The sequence below is a fragment of the Anomaloglossus baeobatrachus genome, chromosome 8, assembly GCF_048569485.1.
Source record: "Anomaloglossus baeobatrachus isolate aAnoBae1 chromosome 8, aAnoBae1.hap1, whole genome shotgun sequence".
NCBI lineage: Eukaryota > Metazoa > Chordata > Amphibia > Anura > Aromobatidae > Anomaloglossus > Anomaloglossus baeobatrachus.
The window spans coordinates 109,328,757-109,345,857 of NC_134360.1; the positions used below are offsets into that span (position 1 = coordinate 109,328,757).

The following is a 17,101-nucleotide window of genomic DNA, read 5'->3' on the forward strand; positions in this document are numbered from 1 at the left end:
CCACTGAACATGGTGTTATTAATACACAATGAATGGTAACTACACTTTTCAAACCCTTGCGTTGGTCAATGGTGGTTATACCACAACCAATTCCCTAAGAATTGGTATTATAATCCTATTAAGAATTGTAATAATGCTGTCTTTCGAGAATTGGCAGCCCCATCACCTAGGAGCCATGGCCGATAGCCGTGCAAGGCCAGCCGCGGGCGGTCTCTTTATCGCAGGTTCCGAAGCCTCAGGGTGGGTGTCTTTGCCTAGGATCCCAAGCCTAATATTGGGTATCTTTTGTTGGTTCCCAAGCCATAATGTTCAGTCTAAGTGGTCTGGAATTGTTGCTGAATTTGCAACATAATCGGTTCAGAGGAAGCTGTATTATCGGCCCATTGTTGTTGCAGCTGGTGCTGGAATTATTGCAATGATTGACTGCTCAGGAATCCAACATGTATTATTTCTCACAGGCCAGTGAAAGAAGCTAGCTGGTCCATGAGGATGCATAAAATTTATTAATGCATCATGGTCGTCGACTGAAATTTCAGAAATATTTCCAATCCACCAGTTCCTATCGTAAATGCAGGCAATGTATTGCCCTGGCTGGAGGTTTGCAATTGGCACAAACGGCATTTCTGATCTGACAGATCTATCTACATAGGCAATGAAAAATGATGGGTCATTTGACACCCTTGAAATGCGAATCTTTTTGTCATCAATTGGCACAAACTGGTGATTTTCTCTTGTTCCAACAATTGTATGTCAAACAACAAGGACAAGGCTAACAAATTGATAGCTCGCAAATTCTTTTTGGTGTTATGACCTTTCTTCCCAAAAGGATTGCAACACGATTTTTGCAAATGCTCATATTTGGTCAAGAATGAAGCTTCATGGTGTAAACAGATTTGTGAATGTTCGTCAAAATTTAGTCCCACTCGTCGACGCAGCAATTTCTGTTCATCCAATCCAAAGCTGGTAAACAATTTCAACTCATCCTTGCTATGGGTGAATGTCTTAAGGTGGCACTTCGAATTGTTCACAAGGCCGATAGAGCACTGGGCCGATTCTTCATCAATTTCATTCTCCATCGCTAAAAAATAAATATATGCATTAAAATGTAACAATAGTCAATAACTTTTCATAAATAAAAAGATTTTTAGGTTTTTGATTATAATAGACATTGCTAGCAACAATATACAACTCTGTAACGTGATAAGAATCTGAAAATCAAACACAAAATCAATGCATTACGCGCATAAATAACACCATGTTCAGTGGCATTTTTCTTTTCTTAAACTGAGAGACTCCAAAAAAACCCAAAATGATCCTTGTAGAGAAAAATGTGCTCTTTATAATATCAGAATTAATATATTTTAGGGGTACCCTTTTTGAGAAATTTGACCTAAAAATAGGTAAAATTTGTTTTTGTTTTTTTTTTTAAAGTTTTTCATCATATGTGGGTGTGAATATTTCCACAAATACATATGCTTTGACCGTGATATTGCAGCAATGCAAAGTTATGTAGATGTTTGGTGTACAGGGCAAAGCACAAGTTACTATTGGTTTTTGGTCTTGAGTTATATATGGGCAAAGTTAGGCATACATTTTATGCGATGCGTTTTACAAGCTACTTTGACACAAAATTGCGGCCGAAATATTGTTTTGTCATATCCGGTAATAATTTTATCGTGTTTAGCAGCAAAAGTTGAGCTAGTATGCCAAATTTCAGCATCATAGCCAGTATAGAACTCTAATGGCTATGTGCCAAAGTTTGCAAAATCCTCTTAGCTGAAGACGCAGGCTTGGTGGAACCTCCAGTGAAAGGTCAACAGTGCCCAATGTATTTGAGATCTGGCCCTAAAAATTTACAGAACCTCTTTTCAAACATACATGTACATCCTTATAAATTTTCAGCAAAATCGGAGAAGGTCGAGTGGGGACCACTGGTCCACTTGACATGGAATGACCCAATATCTTTCAACAGGCTACAATTAACCTACACTTATCCATATACATATTTGCAACACCAAATTAAAAAATGACATTTGACTACAATAGTTTTATTTTTTTAAAGGATTTTGATGCATTCACATAAAAACAATGATTTTAAAACACAATTTATGTCTGATACCTGGCTGCAATACCACAAGATTTCATGATTGAATTTACAGAGCCAAGAAGAAAAAAAAACAAAAAAAAACAACCAAAACAGTACAGCTCATAGCTAACACCTGCAAGCATTTTTTCTTTTTTGGTGGTTGCCTTATGCAGTATCTGTAACAAAGAAAAATAGAAAAATAATATGTTAATATATGTAGATGGAAGCATACATTTTTTTTTAAATGTGGTAGTTTGTAACTAATTCAAATCACAGCAGGGAGCAAATTAATTATTGAGTAGTGTGCAGACAGTAAATAAAATTGAGAGTCATCACTGGTTAATATATCTTTACCTTTTTACCATATTTCATTGGCTACAAAGTTGCCACCCTGACAGGACATATGAGACTAGTCCTCGATACAAATAGCCATATGTCAGCCTGTATTCGCAGCTAGATACAGGATGCAGCATCCTGAATAGGGCTTGTGCAGAAAATATACCCTATGGGAACAAACATTCTAGAAATAGAAGGAAACCCCTATGGCTAAATAGATCTGTAAGGGAAGCAATAAAAGAAAAACAGAAAGCCTTAAAAGAATTAAAGAGGGTAGGTAGTGATGAGGCATTATATAATTATAGAAAATTAAATAAAATATGTAAAAAGCAAATTAAGTTAGCTAAGTTTGAGACAGAGAGACTCATTGCGAGAGAAAGTAAAAATAATCCTAAAATATTCTTTAACTACATAAACAGTAAAAAACTGAAAAGCGATAGTGTTGGCCCCCTTAAAAATAGTCTTGGTGAAATGGTGGAAGGGGATGAGGGTAAAGCCAACCTGCTGAATGACTTTTTTTCTACGGTTTTTATACAAGAAAATGCCATGGCAGATGACATGACCAGTGATGCCATAAATTCACCCTTGAATATTACCTGCTTAACCCAGCAGGAAGTACGCCGCCGCCTCGAAATCACTAAGGTTGACAAATCTCCGGGCCCGGATGGCATACACCCCAGAGTACTACAGGAATTGAGTTCTGTGATAGATAGACCATTATTTTTAATCTTCTCAGATTCCTTAATAACAGGGTCGGTACCGCAGGACTGGCGCATAGCAAATGTGGTGCCAATATTCAAAAAGGGGACAAAAACTGAGCCAGGAAATTATAGGCCGGTAAGTTTAACCTCTACGGTTGGTAAAATCCTTGAGGGTTTCTTGAGAGATGCTATACTGGAGTATCTCAAGAAAAATAACCTTATGACAGAGTATCAACATGGGTTTATGAGGGATCGATCCTGTCAAATTAATTTGATCAGCTTCTATGAAGAGGTAAGTTCAAGCTTGGACCAGGGAAATGCAGTGGATGTTGTGTATATGGACTTTTCAAAAGCTTTTGATACGGTGCCACACAAAAGGTTGGTACATAAAATGAGAATAATGGGGATAGGGGAAAATATGTGTAACTGGGTTAAAAACTGGCTCAGTGATAGGAAACAAAGGGTGGTTATTAATGGTACGTACTCGGACTGGGTCTCAGTTTATAGTGGGGTACCACAGGGGTCAGTATTGGGCCCGCTTCTTTTCAACATATTTATAAATGACCTTGTTGGGGGCATGCGGAGTAGAATTTCAATATTTGCAGATGATACTAAACTCTGCAGGGTAATCAATACAGAGGAGGATAATTTTATATTACAGGGAGATTTATGTAAATTGGAGGATTGGGCTGAGAAGTGGCAATTGAAGTTTAATGTAGATAAATGTAAGGTCATGCACTTGGGTAGAGGAAATAACATTTATGATTATGTACTTAATTGTAGAACACTGGGTAAAACAGACACAGAAAAAGACTTGGGTGTATGGGTGGATGGTAAACTTCACTTTAGTGGACAGTGTCAGGCAGCTGCTGCCAGGGCTAATAAAATAATGGGATGTATTAAAAGAGGTATAAGTGTTCATGAAAAAAATATACTTCTACCTCTGTACAAGTCACTAGTGCGACCGCACTTAGAATACTGTGTACAATTCTGGTCACCGATATATAAGAAGGACATAGCTGAACTGGAGAGGGTGCAGAGAAGAGCCACCAAGATTATTAGAGGAATGAGTGGGCTGCAATACCAAGACAGATTATTAAACTTGGGGTTATTTAGTCTGGAAAAACGAAGGCTTAGGGGAGATCTAATCACAATGTATAAATATATGAGGGGACAGTACAGAGACCTTTCCAAAGATCTTTTTACACCTAGGCCTGCGACTGGAACACGGGGGCATCCGCTACGTCTTGAGGAAAGAAGGTTTAATCATAATCACAGACGAGGATTCTTTACTGTACGAGCAGTGAGACTATGGAACTCTCTGCCGCATGATGTTGTAATGAGTGATTCACTACTAACATTTAAGCAGAGCCTGGATGCCTTTCTTGAAAAATGTAATATTACCAGTTATGTATATTAGATTTTATGACAGGGTATTGATCCAGGGAACTGGTCTGATTGCCGGATGTGGAGTCAGGAAGGAAATTTTTTCCCCATTGGAACTTGTTTGCCACATTGGGGTTTTTTTGCCTTCCTCTGGATCAACATGTTAGGCTACGGGTTGAACTAGATGGACTTAGAGTCTCCCTTCAACCTTAAAAACTATGATACTATGAAGTCATTCAAAACTAATTTTATAAATTTTATAGCATAAATTCTAACATTAACTCTTTCACCATCTGGCGATTTATCGTTTTTGATTTTTTCCTCCCTTTCTTCCAAGAGCCTTAATTTAATGCATTAAAGGGACAGATACGACCTTGGACGTACAGGTACGTCCAATGTGTTGAAGGGGTTAAAGGGGACCAGAGTTGTGACTCAACCCAAGAAATCAGGTGTTATCCCTTCCCAGAAAAAGCAATTTTCCTTTTTGCTCTTTTGTTTTTTCTCCTTTTATTCCAAGAGTTATAAAACTTTTTTACTTTTGTGTCAACATAGCCTTGCGAGACTTTTTTTTTGCAGGACAAGTTGTACTTTTCAATGACCCCATTCATTTTATCATGTGATGTACTGGAAAGCAGGAAAAAAAAAATCTGAGTACAGTGAAATAGCAAAAAAACCCCACAATAACGCCATTGTTTTTACCAAAAAGTGAACTAAATAAAAAAAACAATGTGAAAATTAGATTCTCCATGTCAGCAAAATTATGACAACACCAATATAGGCATAGTTTTTGTCTTGAATAAGTGGTCTCCAAAACAATTTCAGAAATTTGTAGAAAAAAAAAAAAAGTGCTTGTGAGGCTACTTTCTAAGAGTGGTAATGTTTACAATTTTTGGGAGCTGGAGCTGTGTGAAAGCTTGCTTTATTACAACCTGAGCTGATGTTCTTATTATAAAAACAAAATGTGCGGCCAGAGCAACCAGATCAAGGAACCCAAAAATGGATTAAAATATCAAAATTTTAATTGGGAAAATTAAAAAACACACATGACATACAATACAGAGAGGTCACAATGAGTACAAGAGTACATCCCAAGAGGAAGAACAACCAGAAAACATTGGTGATTCAAAGTACATACATTGCAGGTTAAATGCATTGACAAGTGACTGGATAAGTGTTTAATATCAGTCTGATATAGTGCCGCACAACCAGTTCTACCCTATCCTACTGTATCCTAACCTATCCCTTGTAGACTGTGTGCCCTCGCGGGCAGGGACCTCTATCCTCCTGTACCAGTCTGTGAATTGTATTGTTTATGATTATTGTACTTGTCCCTATTATGTACACCCCTTTCACATGTAAAGCGCCATGGAATTGATGGCGCGATAATAATAAATAATAATAATAATAATAATAAATACTACAAATAATCGTGTTTCGCAATATGCTTTCTTAGGCTGGAAACACACTTATGCGTGTAAAATCGGTCCGAGTTGCATGAAAAAAAAACTCGGCCGATTTTAGTTCACGTTAGGTCAGTGTGCACTGCAAGTGCAATGCTTTTTTTTAATTATTTAATGACTAGCAGAGCGTGTGTGATCCTTTTTTTTCTGAGCAGCTGTCATCTGCCATTCAGCTCTGCTACATGTCCCCTGACAGCAGCCACAGACAAAGCAATGTAGCAGAGCTGAATAGCCGCTGACAGCAGACACAGAGCGATGTAGCAGAGCTGAATAGCCGCTGACAGCAGACACAGACAGAGCCGCATGATCAGAATGAAGTCGGATGAACGTCACCCGACTTCATTGTCATCCTGCGGCTTTGTCGGTGTGGCATGGCCTGATTTTCGGTCACCGGTGAAGGTCTTGCCGGTCACCGCACATCCCCTGAGTGACCGCAGTGAGCCACGCGATCAGCGGTCCAGTCACTGAGGTTACCCGCGGCCACAGCAGAAGTTCTCCCGCTGAGATCTGTGCCCGTGGGTAACCTGAGTGATGTCATCGCTGATAGCGCGACTCACTTCATTCGCTGCGGGGAGCTCACAGAGAGCGGTCGTGGTATGTGACTGCTCTCTGTCAGCTTCCGATGTAGCAGAGCTGACAGCGTCGAGGGACCTCTGTGGAATACGTCGGACATGGAAGGGTATTTGGGGTCTTGAATAAAGTGGTGAAAGAGGTTGTTTTTTTTGTTATTTATTTCAAATAAAGGTTTTTTGGGTGTATGTCTTAATTTTCTTAATCTTACAGGTTAATCATGGAAGGTATCTCGGGGAGACGCCTGCCATGATTAATCTAGGACTTAGTGGCAGCTATGGGCTGCTGCCATTAACTCCTTATTACCTCGATTGCCACCGCACCAGGGCAATTCGGGATGGCCGGGTACAGTCCCGGGACAGTCGCTTCTAATGGATGCGGCTATTCTGGGCGGCTGCTGGCTGATATTGTTAGGGTGGGGGGATCCCCATAACGTGGGGCTCCCCATCCTGAAAATACCAGCCTGTAGCCGTGTGGCTTTACCCTGGCTGGTATTAAAATTGGGGGGAACCGCACGCCATTTTTTTTTATTTTTTACTGCATTATATAGACCCACCCACCGGCAGCTGTGATTGGTTGCAGAGAGACAGCTGTTACTCATCGTGGGGGCGTGTCTGACTGCAACCAATCATAGGCGCCGGTGGGCGGGGAAAGCAGGGAATAAGAGATTGAATAATGAGCGGACGGCTTTTTCAAAAGAGAAGCCGCCGGAGCAGTATGAACGCCGTGCAGCGCCACACCGGTGACCGGGGATCAGTGAGTAAGAGAGGGGGGGAGGGATAGACCGACATGGACAGAGAGAGAGAGAGACAGACCGACAGAGAGAGAATAGAGACCGAGAGGGAGAGACCGACTGACAATAATCGCATGTTTCTGAAAACACTGGAAATGAGTGAGGTCTCACAATGTCGGTCAATCTCTATGATTGACCGACATTGTGAGACCTCACTCATTTCCAGTGTTTTGAGAAACATGAGATTAATGTATTTAGAAAAACGAATGTCACTAAGATGGTGTGAGTGCCGGTCCGTGTTACATGCATTTTTTTTTACGCTCCCATAGAGTTGCATTGGAGAGACTCGGCGAGAAATTCTCCAAAAAGCAGCATGCTGCGATTTTTTTCTCAGTCCGATTTGGACTGAGAAAAAAATAGCAGATGGGAGCTGCCTCATTGTTTAACATGTGTCCGAGTGCAATGCGAGACTCTCTCGCATTGCACTACTGCGATAAAATCGCAAGTGAGAAGCCGGCTTTAAGGGAGGAGTGGGAGACCACTCCTTCCTTGAGAATGCATATCGCTAAATGCGTGTTGGGCTGCATGTGAACCTCTACATGGGTGAGTGTGCACTATACGATCGCATTAGGCGATGGATATATGGATTTCTTGTGCCTGATATACTATCCTGATTATTTGTATTTAAACATTTATCCAGTCCCTTGTCAATGCATTTGAGCTGCACTGTATGTACTTTGAATCACCAATGTTTTTGAGTTGTTCTCCCGCTTGGGGCGTACTATTGAAATCCTTGTGACCTATTTATTATATATCATGTGTGTTTTTTTAATTTTACCAATAAAAATGTTGATATGTTTTAATCCATTTTTGGGTTATTTGATCTGGTTGCTCTGGCCGCACATTTTGTTTTTTAGTTACTCCTTTGAGCGTTATACCAATTAGTATGGGGGGTGGGATTGCCCCTTTTTGAGTTGGTCCCTGACACCACTGATTTATAAGTGCCTCATGAATCTTGAATTGATTGATGTTCTTATTAGTAACATTTTGGGGTAGATGTAATGGTTTGTGTACCTCCTGGTGCAGTTTTTTTGCGGTGGCCGAAAAACTGAAATTCTGGAGTTTTGATTTTGTTTTTTCTTGATACAACATTTAGTGATGGGATTAATTTATTTTATATTTTCATAGATCATACTCTTATGAACATAATGGTACAATATGTGTATTAAAAAAAACCCTTCATTTTGAATGGGGGGAAAAGGAGGAAATTTAACTTTTATATTTTTTTTAACTGTATATTTTTTTGTCACAGATTGACAGCTGGTCAGAATTGCTATCATGTGACTGGGAAGAAGACTGGAGTGGCACTGGGAAGTGGGTGAAGACAACCTGTGAGTAATTACACTATAGCGACAAAAGCATATACACTAGTTCACGCAATTGCTATAAATGCCAAACAGAAAAGTAATCAAAATAACAATTGTGTTTTTTGTTCACCCTCCTCCTTAACAATATATAATAAAAAGCAAATTAAATATTGGATGTGTCCTAAAATGATTTACATAAATAAGTCATCTTGTCATGCAAAAGAGTGTCTCAAAAAATCGTGCTACAGTTTTTATTTATTTTTTAATAAAAAGTTCAGTTTGTTTTAACACTAAATAAAAATATAAATAAAAAAAAATACAAGTCTGCTATTGTAATCTTAACAACTTGAAGAATCATGGTAACATTTCATTTTTATCAAAAAGGAAAAAAAACAAATAGTCCAACTGGGAATCCACAGGATGACTAAAAACTAGTGATGGGGGTGATCCAAATCTGTAAAGATCAGGAATCGTACCGATCACATAGTGATCGTATACATGATCCAGAGCTTTCCTGGGACTTTTCCCGGGGCTTTCGCGTCTGTCCGATCATTGCTGTGCCCCCCGGTAATCACCTCTGACTAAAAGGACCTTTCGTGACGTCCTAGCCATGTGACCAGTCAGGTGTGAATGTTGTATTACCTCATTGGCTACAGACTGGTCACATGACTATGACGTGAAAGGTCCTGGTAATTGAACTTTCATTGTCACTGTACGAGTGTCGCATCGCGGTGTACAATCTCCTGAAAGGAGCGGTTGGCTGCATATATTTCCATGTAGCTGAGGTGCTCCTGTCCTGAGAGCGTCAGGTGCGAGGTGATGCAATGCGAGACTCAAGTGCAATCATACACTCACTGTCCGCCTGCTTCTCGCTCTGTACAAAGCGATGTAGCAGAGCTGACATGGCTCTCTGCTTCTCGCTTTGTATAGACTGTGTCTGTGCACAGTATTGAAGCAGAGTTGAAATTGCTGTACCTGAGGATTATGTCGGACTAAAAATTGTTTTTATAATAAAGATGGAGTCTCTAAATTTTTTATTTCTAATAACATTTTATCTGTTTTTTTTTCTTTTTTATACTGTTAACTAGAAATTCATGGTGGCCATGTCTAATTTGGCGTGACACCATGAATTTCAGGCTTAGTACTATCTGAGAATACAAAGCTGTTATTAACATGTTTATTACCCTGCATTTCATCCGGCACCAGGGCCGCTGGTGATCTGGGTAAAACGCCTGGAAATGCCTGCCTGGCTTTACCTGACTGGCTATCAAAATACGGCGCGAGCCCACACATTTTTTTTTCAATTATTTTTTTAAATAAGAAAAAATGAATGAGCTTCCCTGTATTTTGATCGCCAGTCAGGTAAAACCAGGCAGATGGGGGTGGCAGTCCGTAGCCATCTGCTGTATCTGCGCTGAAAATCAAAAATACTGCGGAGTGCTACATCATTTTTCTAAATTATTTATTGTTATACAAATATATATTGTGTACATAGATAGATAGATATATATATTATATATATATTATATATATATATATATATATATATATATATATATATATATATATATATATATATATATATATATATATATATATAATAATATCTATGTCTATACACACACACACACACACACACACACACACACACATACATACATACATACAGTGCCTTGCGTAAGTATTTGGCTCTTTTGCATTCCTGTTATGGTGAAGAATCAACAAGTGGGACACAATTGTGAAGTTGAATGAAATTTATTGCTTATTTTAAACTTATTTTTTTTTAAGAAATAACTGAAAAGTGGGGCAAGAAATATTATTCGTCCCCTTTACTTTCTGTGCAGAAAACTCACTCCAGAAGTTCATTGAGGATCTCTGAATGATCCAATGTTGTCCTAAATAACTGATGATAAATATAAGCGACCTGTGTGTAATCAAGTCTCCGTATAAATGCACCTGCTCTGTGATAGTCTCAGTGTTCTGTTTAAAGCGCAGATAGCATCATGAAGACCAAGGAACACAACAGGCAGGTCCGTGATACTGTTGTAGAGAAGTTTGAAGCCGGATTTGGTTACAAAAAGATTTCCATAACTTTAAACATCCCAAGGAGCACTGTGCAAGTGATCATATTGAAATGAAAGGAGTATCATATGACTGCAAATCAACAAAGACCCGACCGTCCATCCAAACTTTCATCTCAAACAAGGAGAAGACTGATCAGATGCAGCTAAGAAGCCCCTGATCACTCTAGATGAACTGCAGAGATATACAGCTGAGGTGGTAAAGTCTGTCCATAGGACAACAATCAGTCGTTCACTGCACAAATCTGGCCTTCATGGAAGAGTGGCAAGGAGAAAGCCATCTGTCAAAGATATCCATAAAAGGTGTTGTTTAACCCCTTCACGACCGCGGGCAGTAAAATTACGTCCTATTTTAACGTGACTTAACGACCAGGGACGTAATTTTACTGCCTAAACTTCATTTGATTGCCGTGGCCATAGCAACGGCTTTCAAATGATGTCCCCTGCTGTTTCTTACAGCAGGGGACCTTTGCTTGACCCCAGGGGGGGTGGCATCGCCACCCCCCATAGGCGATCGATGTGATTGGCTGTTCAAATCTGAACCGCCAACCACATCGTTCGCACTAATTTCGGCAAAAATAATGCCCGAATTAGTGCGATACTGTGAGATCCTGCTATGATCTATTGTAGCAGCTACAGCAGATCATAGATGGATCTCAAACATGTCGCCCCCAGCCCCTGCAGCACTGATTGGAGCGATCGTGCTATGACGCGCAATCGCTCTTATCAGTGTGCAGTGGGGCGGTGTTATCTGCAGGTGGCCGCCCTCCCCAGGCCTGTGCTGGTCTGGGGACCCTCCCCCAACATGTCTGCAGCGTGCACTGGCTGGTACTTTTGGTACCACGCCACCGCTGCTGCTGCCGCCGCAGCCTCTGATGTCACCGCTCCTGCTCCAATGGTAAGTATTCCGCTCCCTGCGTGCTCCCGTGAAGGCCCCTGCGCGCTCCCGTGAAGGCCCCTGCCCGTGGCCCCCCCGATCTGCCCCCCTACGCCCCGATCTGCTCCCCACGTGATCTGCCTGCCTCCTCTGTCATCTCTATTCTGCTTCCAAAGTTCCTTCCTTCTGCCTTTGCTTCTCCGCCCCCTCTGCTCTCCCTCTCTGCCCCCCCTCTCCCCATCCCCCCTGCCCGACCCCCCCCTGACGTCCTCTTACCTGCCTTCACGGGTCGTCCGAGGTCTTCACTGGCCCGATCAACTCTGCCTCCATCGCTGGGTCCTTCTGCTGATCTGTCCAACGTCCTGCCTGCTGCTCGTGTAAAGCTGTCTATCTCACTGCCTTCTTGTTCCTCTGCAGTTCCTCTGGTCAGTGATCCTCTTGGTACTGTGAGTATAACTTTTTTTTTTTTTCTTGTATCCTGTCCATTTTTACACTTCATCCGTCCGTGCGTCCCGCCAAGCGCTGATCAGGGATACAGATAACGGATCTGCATCCGTGGTCAGTTTTCAGCGGGACTTTTTTTCCCATATCCCCGACGCTTCTTGTATCTCATCTGTCCATGCGTCCTGCCGAGCGCTGATCAGGGATGCACATAACATATCTGCATCCGTGGTCAATTTTTGGCGTGACTTTTTTCCGTATTCGCGACGCTTTTTGTATCGCACCCGTCCGTGCGTCCTGCCGAGCGCTGATCAGGGATGCACATAACGGATCGGCATCCCTGCTCAATTTTTGGCGTGACTTTTTTCCGTATCTGCGACGCTTTTTGTATCACATCCGTCCGTGCGTCCCGCCAAGCGCTGATCAGGGATGCACATAACGTATCTGCATTCCTGCTCAATTTTTGGCGAGACTTTTTCTCCGTATCCCCAACGCTTTTTGTATCTCATCCGACTGTGCGTCCTGCAGCGGCCGATCAGTGCACCGCGTCTGTGCATTTGAAAGTTAAATGGCGTTCCTTCTCTTCTGAGCCCCACCATGTGCCCAAACAATTACTTTCCACCACATATGAGGTATATATGTACTCAGGAAAAATTGCGCAATACGTTTTATGGTGCATTTTTTTCCTGATACCGTTGTAAAAAAAAAAAAAGCTACCTGGTTGATACAAAAATTTTGTGGTTAAAAAAAAATAATAATTTTCACGGTTCAACGTTATCAACTTCTGTGGAGCCCCTGGGGGTACAAGGGGCTCACCAAATATCTAGATAAATTCCTTGAGGGATCTAGTTCCAAAATGGGGTAATTTGTGGGGGAGCTCCACTGTTTAGGCACCATAGGGGGTCTCCAAACGTGACATGGCGTCCGCTAATGATTCCAACCAATTTTGCTGTCAAATGGCGTTCCTTCTCTTCTGAGCCCCGCCATGCGCCCAAACAATTACTTTCCACCACATATGAGGTATCTGCGTACTCAGGAGAAATTGCACAATACGTTTTATGGTGCATTTTTTCCTGCTACCCTTGTGGAAAAAAAAGCTACCTGGTTCAAGTGACAGTTTTGTGGTGAAAAAAAAAAAAATTGTATTCATTGTATTCATGACTCAACATTATCAACTTCTGTGGAGCCCCTTGGGGCTCGCTAAACATCTAGATAAATTCCTTGAGGGGTCTAGTTTCCAAAATGGGGTCACTTGTGGGGGAGCTCCATTGTTTAGGCACCTCAGGGCGTCTCCAAACGTGACATGGCGTCCGCTAATGATTCCAACCAATTTTACTGTCAAATGGCGCTCCTTCTCTTCTGAGCCCCGCTATGCGCCCAAACAATTACTTTCCACCACATACAGTGCCTACAAGTAGTATTCAACCCCCTGCAGATTTCGCAGGTTTACACATTCGGAATTAAATTGGCATTGTGACATTTGGTCTGTAGATCAGCCTGGAAGTGTGAAATGCACTGCAGCAAAAAAGAATGTTATTTCTTTTTTTTTTTTTCTTTTTTTTAAATTGTGAAAAGTTTATTCAGAGGGTCATTTATTATTCAACCCCTCAATTTACCAGAATTCTGTTTGGTTCCCCTAAAGTATTAAGACGTATTTCAGGCACAAAGAACAATGAGCTTCACATGTTTGGATTAATTATCTCTTTTTCCAGCCTTTTCTCACTAATTAAGACCCTCCCCAAACTTGTGAACAGCACTCATACTTGGTCAACATGGGAAAGACAAAGGAGCATTCCAAGGCCATCAGAGACAAGATCGTGGAGGGTCACAAGGCTGGCAAGGGGTACAAAACCCTTTCCAAGGAGTTGGGCCTACCTGTCTCCACTGTTGGGAGCATCATCCAGAAGCGGAAGGCTTATGGAACTACTGTTAGCCTTCCACGGCCTGAACAGCCTTTGAAAGTTTCCACCCGTGCCGAGGCCAGGCTTGTCCGAAGAGTCAAGGCTAACCTAAGGACAACAAGGAAGGAGCTCCGGGAAGATCTCATGGCAGTGGGGACATTAGTTTCAGTGAATACCATAAGTAACGTACTCCACCGCAATGGTCTCCGTTCCAGACGAGCCCGTAAGGTACCTTTACTTTCAAAGCGTCATGTCAAGGCTCGTCTACAGTTTGCTCATGATCACTTGGAGGACTCTGAGACAGACTGGTTCAAGGTTCTCTGGTCTGATGAGACCAAGATCAAGATCTTTGGTGCCAACCACACACGTGACATTTGGAGACTGGATGGCACTGCATACGACCCCAAGAATACCCTCCCTACAGTCAAGCATGGTGGTGGCAGCATCATGCTGTGGGGCTGTTTCTCAGCCAAGGGGCCTGGCCATCTGGTCCACATCCATGGGAAGATAGATAGCACGGCCTACCTGGAGATTTTGGCTAAGAACCTCCGCTCCTCCATCAAGGATCTTAAGATGGGTCGTCATTTCATCTTCCAACAAGACAACGACCCAAAGCACACAGCCAAGAAAACCAAGGCCTGATTCAAGAGGGAAAAAATCAAGGTGTTGCAGTGGCCTAGTCAGTCTACTGACCTTAACCCAATTGAAAACTTGTGGAAGGAGCTCAAGATTAAAGTTCACATGAGACACCCAAAGAACCTAGATAACTTGGAGAAGATCTGCATGGAGGAGTGGGCCAAGATAACTCCAGAGACCTGTGCCGGCCTGATCAGGTCTTATAAAAGACGATTTTTAGCTGTAATTGCAAACAAGGGTTATTCCACAAAATATTAAACCTAGGGGTTGAATAATAATTGACCCACACTTTTATGTTGAAAATTTATTAAAATTTAACTGAGCAACATAACTTATTGGTGTGTAAGATTTATGCATCTGTTCATAAATCCTGCTCTTGTTTGAAGTTTGCAGGCTCTAACTTATTTGCATCTTATCAAACCTGCTAAATCTGCAGGGGGTTGAATACTACTTGTAGGCACTGTATGAGGTATCGTCGTACTCAGGAAAAAAATGCACTATAAATTTTATGGTGAATTTTTTGCTGATACCCTTGTGAAAAAAAGCTACCTAGTTGAAGCAACAGTTTTATGGTAAAAAAAAATGTTTTTCTTTTCACAGCTCAACGTTATAAACTTCTGTGAAGCCCCCAGGTGTTCAAAGTGCTCACCAAACATCTAGAAAAAATATTTGAGGGCTCTAGTTTCCAAAATGGGGTTACTTGTGGGGGAGCTCCATTGTTTAGGCACCTCAGGGGGTCTTCAAACCCGACATGGCGTCCACTAATGAGTGCAGCTAATTTTGCACTCAAAATTCAAATGGCGCTCCTTGCCTTCCGAGCACTGCCGTGTGTCCAAACATTTGATTTCCACCACATATGAGGTATCAGCGTACTCAGGAGAAAATGCACAATAAATTGTATGGTGCACTTTCTCTTTTCTCCCTTGTGAAAATGAAAATTTTATGCCTAAAGTAACATTTTTGTGTTAAAAGTAAAATTTTCTTTTTTTGCTTCCACATTGCTTTGGTTCCTGTGAAGCAACCTAAAGGGTTAATAAACTTCTTGGATGTGGTTTTGAGCAGAGTGAGGGGTGCAGTTTTTAGAATGGGGTCACTTTTGGGTATTTTCTGTCACCTAGGTCTCTCAAAGTCACTTCAAATGTGATGTGGTCCCTAAAAAAAATTATTTTCTAAATTTTGTTGGAAAAATGAGAAATTGCTGATGACCTTTGACCCCTTCTAACTTCCCAACGAAAAAAAATTTTGTTTCGAAAATTGCGCTGATGTAAAGTAGACAAGTGGGAAAGTTTATTTAGTAACTATTATGTGTGACATATCTCTCAGATTTATGGGCATAAATTTTCAAGTTTAAAAATTGCGAAATTTTCAAAATTTTCGCAAAATTTCCTAAATTTTCACAAATAAACGCAAAAATTATCGGTTTAAATTTACCCCTGACATGAAGTACAATATGTCACGAAAAAACAATCTCAGAATCGCCAGGATCCGTTGAAGCGTTCCAGAGTTATAACCTGTCAAAGTGACACTGGTCAGAATTGCAAAAAATGGCCCGGTCATTAGGGCGTTTTAGTGGCCGGGGGTGAAGGGGTTAAAGTTTGCCACAAGCCACCTGGGTGACACATCAAACATGTTGAAGAAGGTGCTCTGGTCAGATGAAACCAAAATCAAACTATTTGGGCACAATGCCAAATGATATGTTTGGCATAAAAGCAACACTGTAAGGTGTTAAATACTGTTTGGATAGAGTCTAGGGCAAGGGTAGAAGGGAGACACAGGGACACAGGTTTGCTAAAGATTTCTTGTATTACTTCATACAAGGAAGTGCACAAAATATAAAGGGTTAAACCAGGGGTAGGGAACCTTTTTATTGCTGGGAGCCATTTGAAAATTTCTTTCAACCTTCGGGGCCGCACCAAATTATCAATGTGAAAATTACCCAGCTACATTTGGTCAAACAATTAATTAACTCACCCCTACTGTGTTGGTTGGAGCTGCTTCTCTTTGGTGCAGCAGTTAATTTTCGGTGACATTGATGATGTTGCTTCTCACAACTGCTTTTCCAGGATTGTCTCATTATTGAGCGCAGTCAACTCTGTGATAATAAGTGTTATGATCCAGAACCATGGAAGATCACCATAAATCATTGGTAAAAAGGTGACAAGAGCATTGGCAACTAATCTGGCCGCCATCCCCTTACTAACCATCAACACTAGAAGTAGCCGAGGGGTGAACTAATATCCTATGCACCGCAAACCCAGCCGGAGAACTAGCTATCCTAAAGGAAGGAAAGATGAATAGCTCTCTACCTCTGAAATAGACCATAAAGGTATAGCAAGCCCCCCACATTCAAAGACTGCGGTGATATAGGAAAACAATATACAGATAGATGATAGGATTAGCAAAGGTGAGGCCCCACTGACTAAATAGGACAGGATAGGAAAGGGGCTGATGGTGGCCAGAGAAAAACCCTACAAAAATCCAAATTCCTGATAGTACAAAATGCCCTCAGATCGCTGGATCTGAACT

At 41.4% G+C, this 17,101-nt stretch overlaps 1 protein-coding gene across 1 annotated transcript in view; it reads right to left on the reverse strand.

The window, feature by feature from the left end:
* Positions 1 to 2,032: 2,032 nt before the first annotated feature.
* Positions 2,033 to 17,101, reverse strand: part of SMDT1 (single-pass membrane protein with aspartate rich tail 1) — a 249,412-nt gene continuing 234,343 nt past the window's right edge. The window contains exon 3 of the mRNA XM_075320905.1: positions 2,033 to 2,262. The gene's annotated coding sequence lies outside the window, so the exon portion shown is untranslated. The remainder of the gene's footprint in view (positions 2,263 to 17,101) is intronic.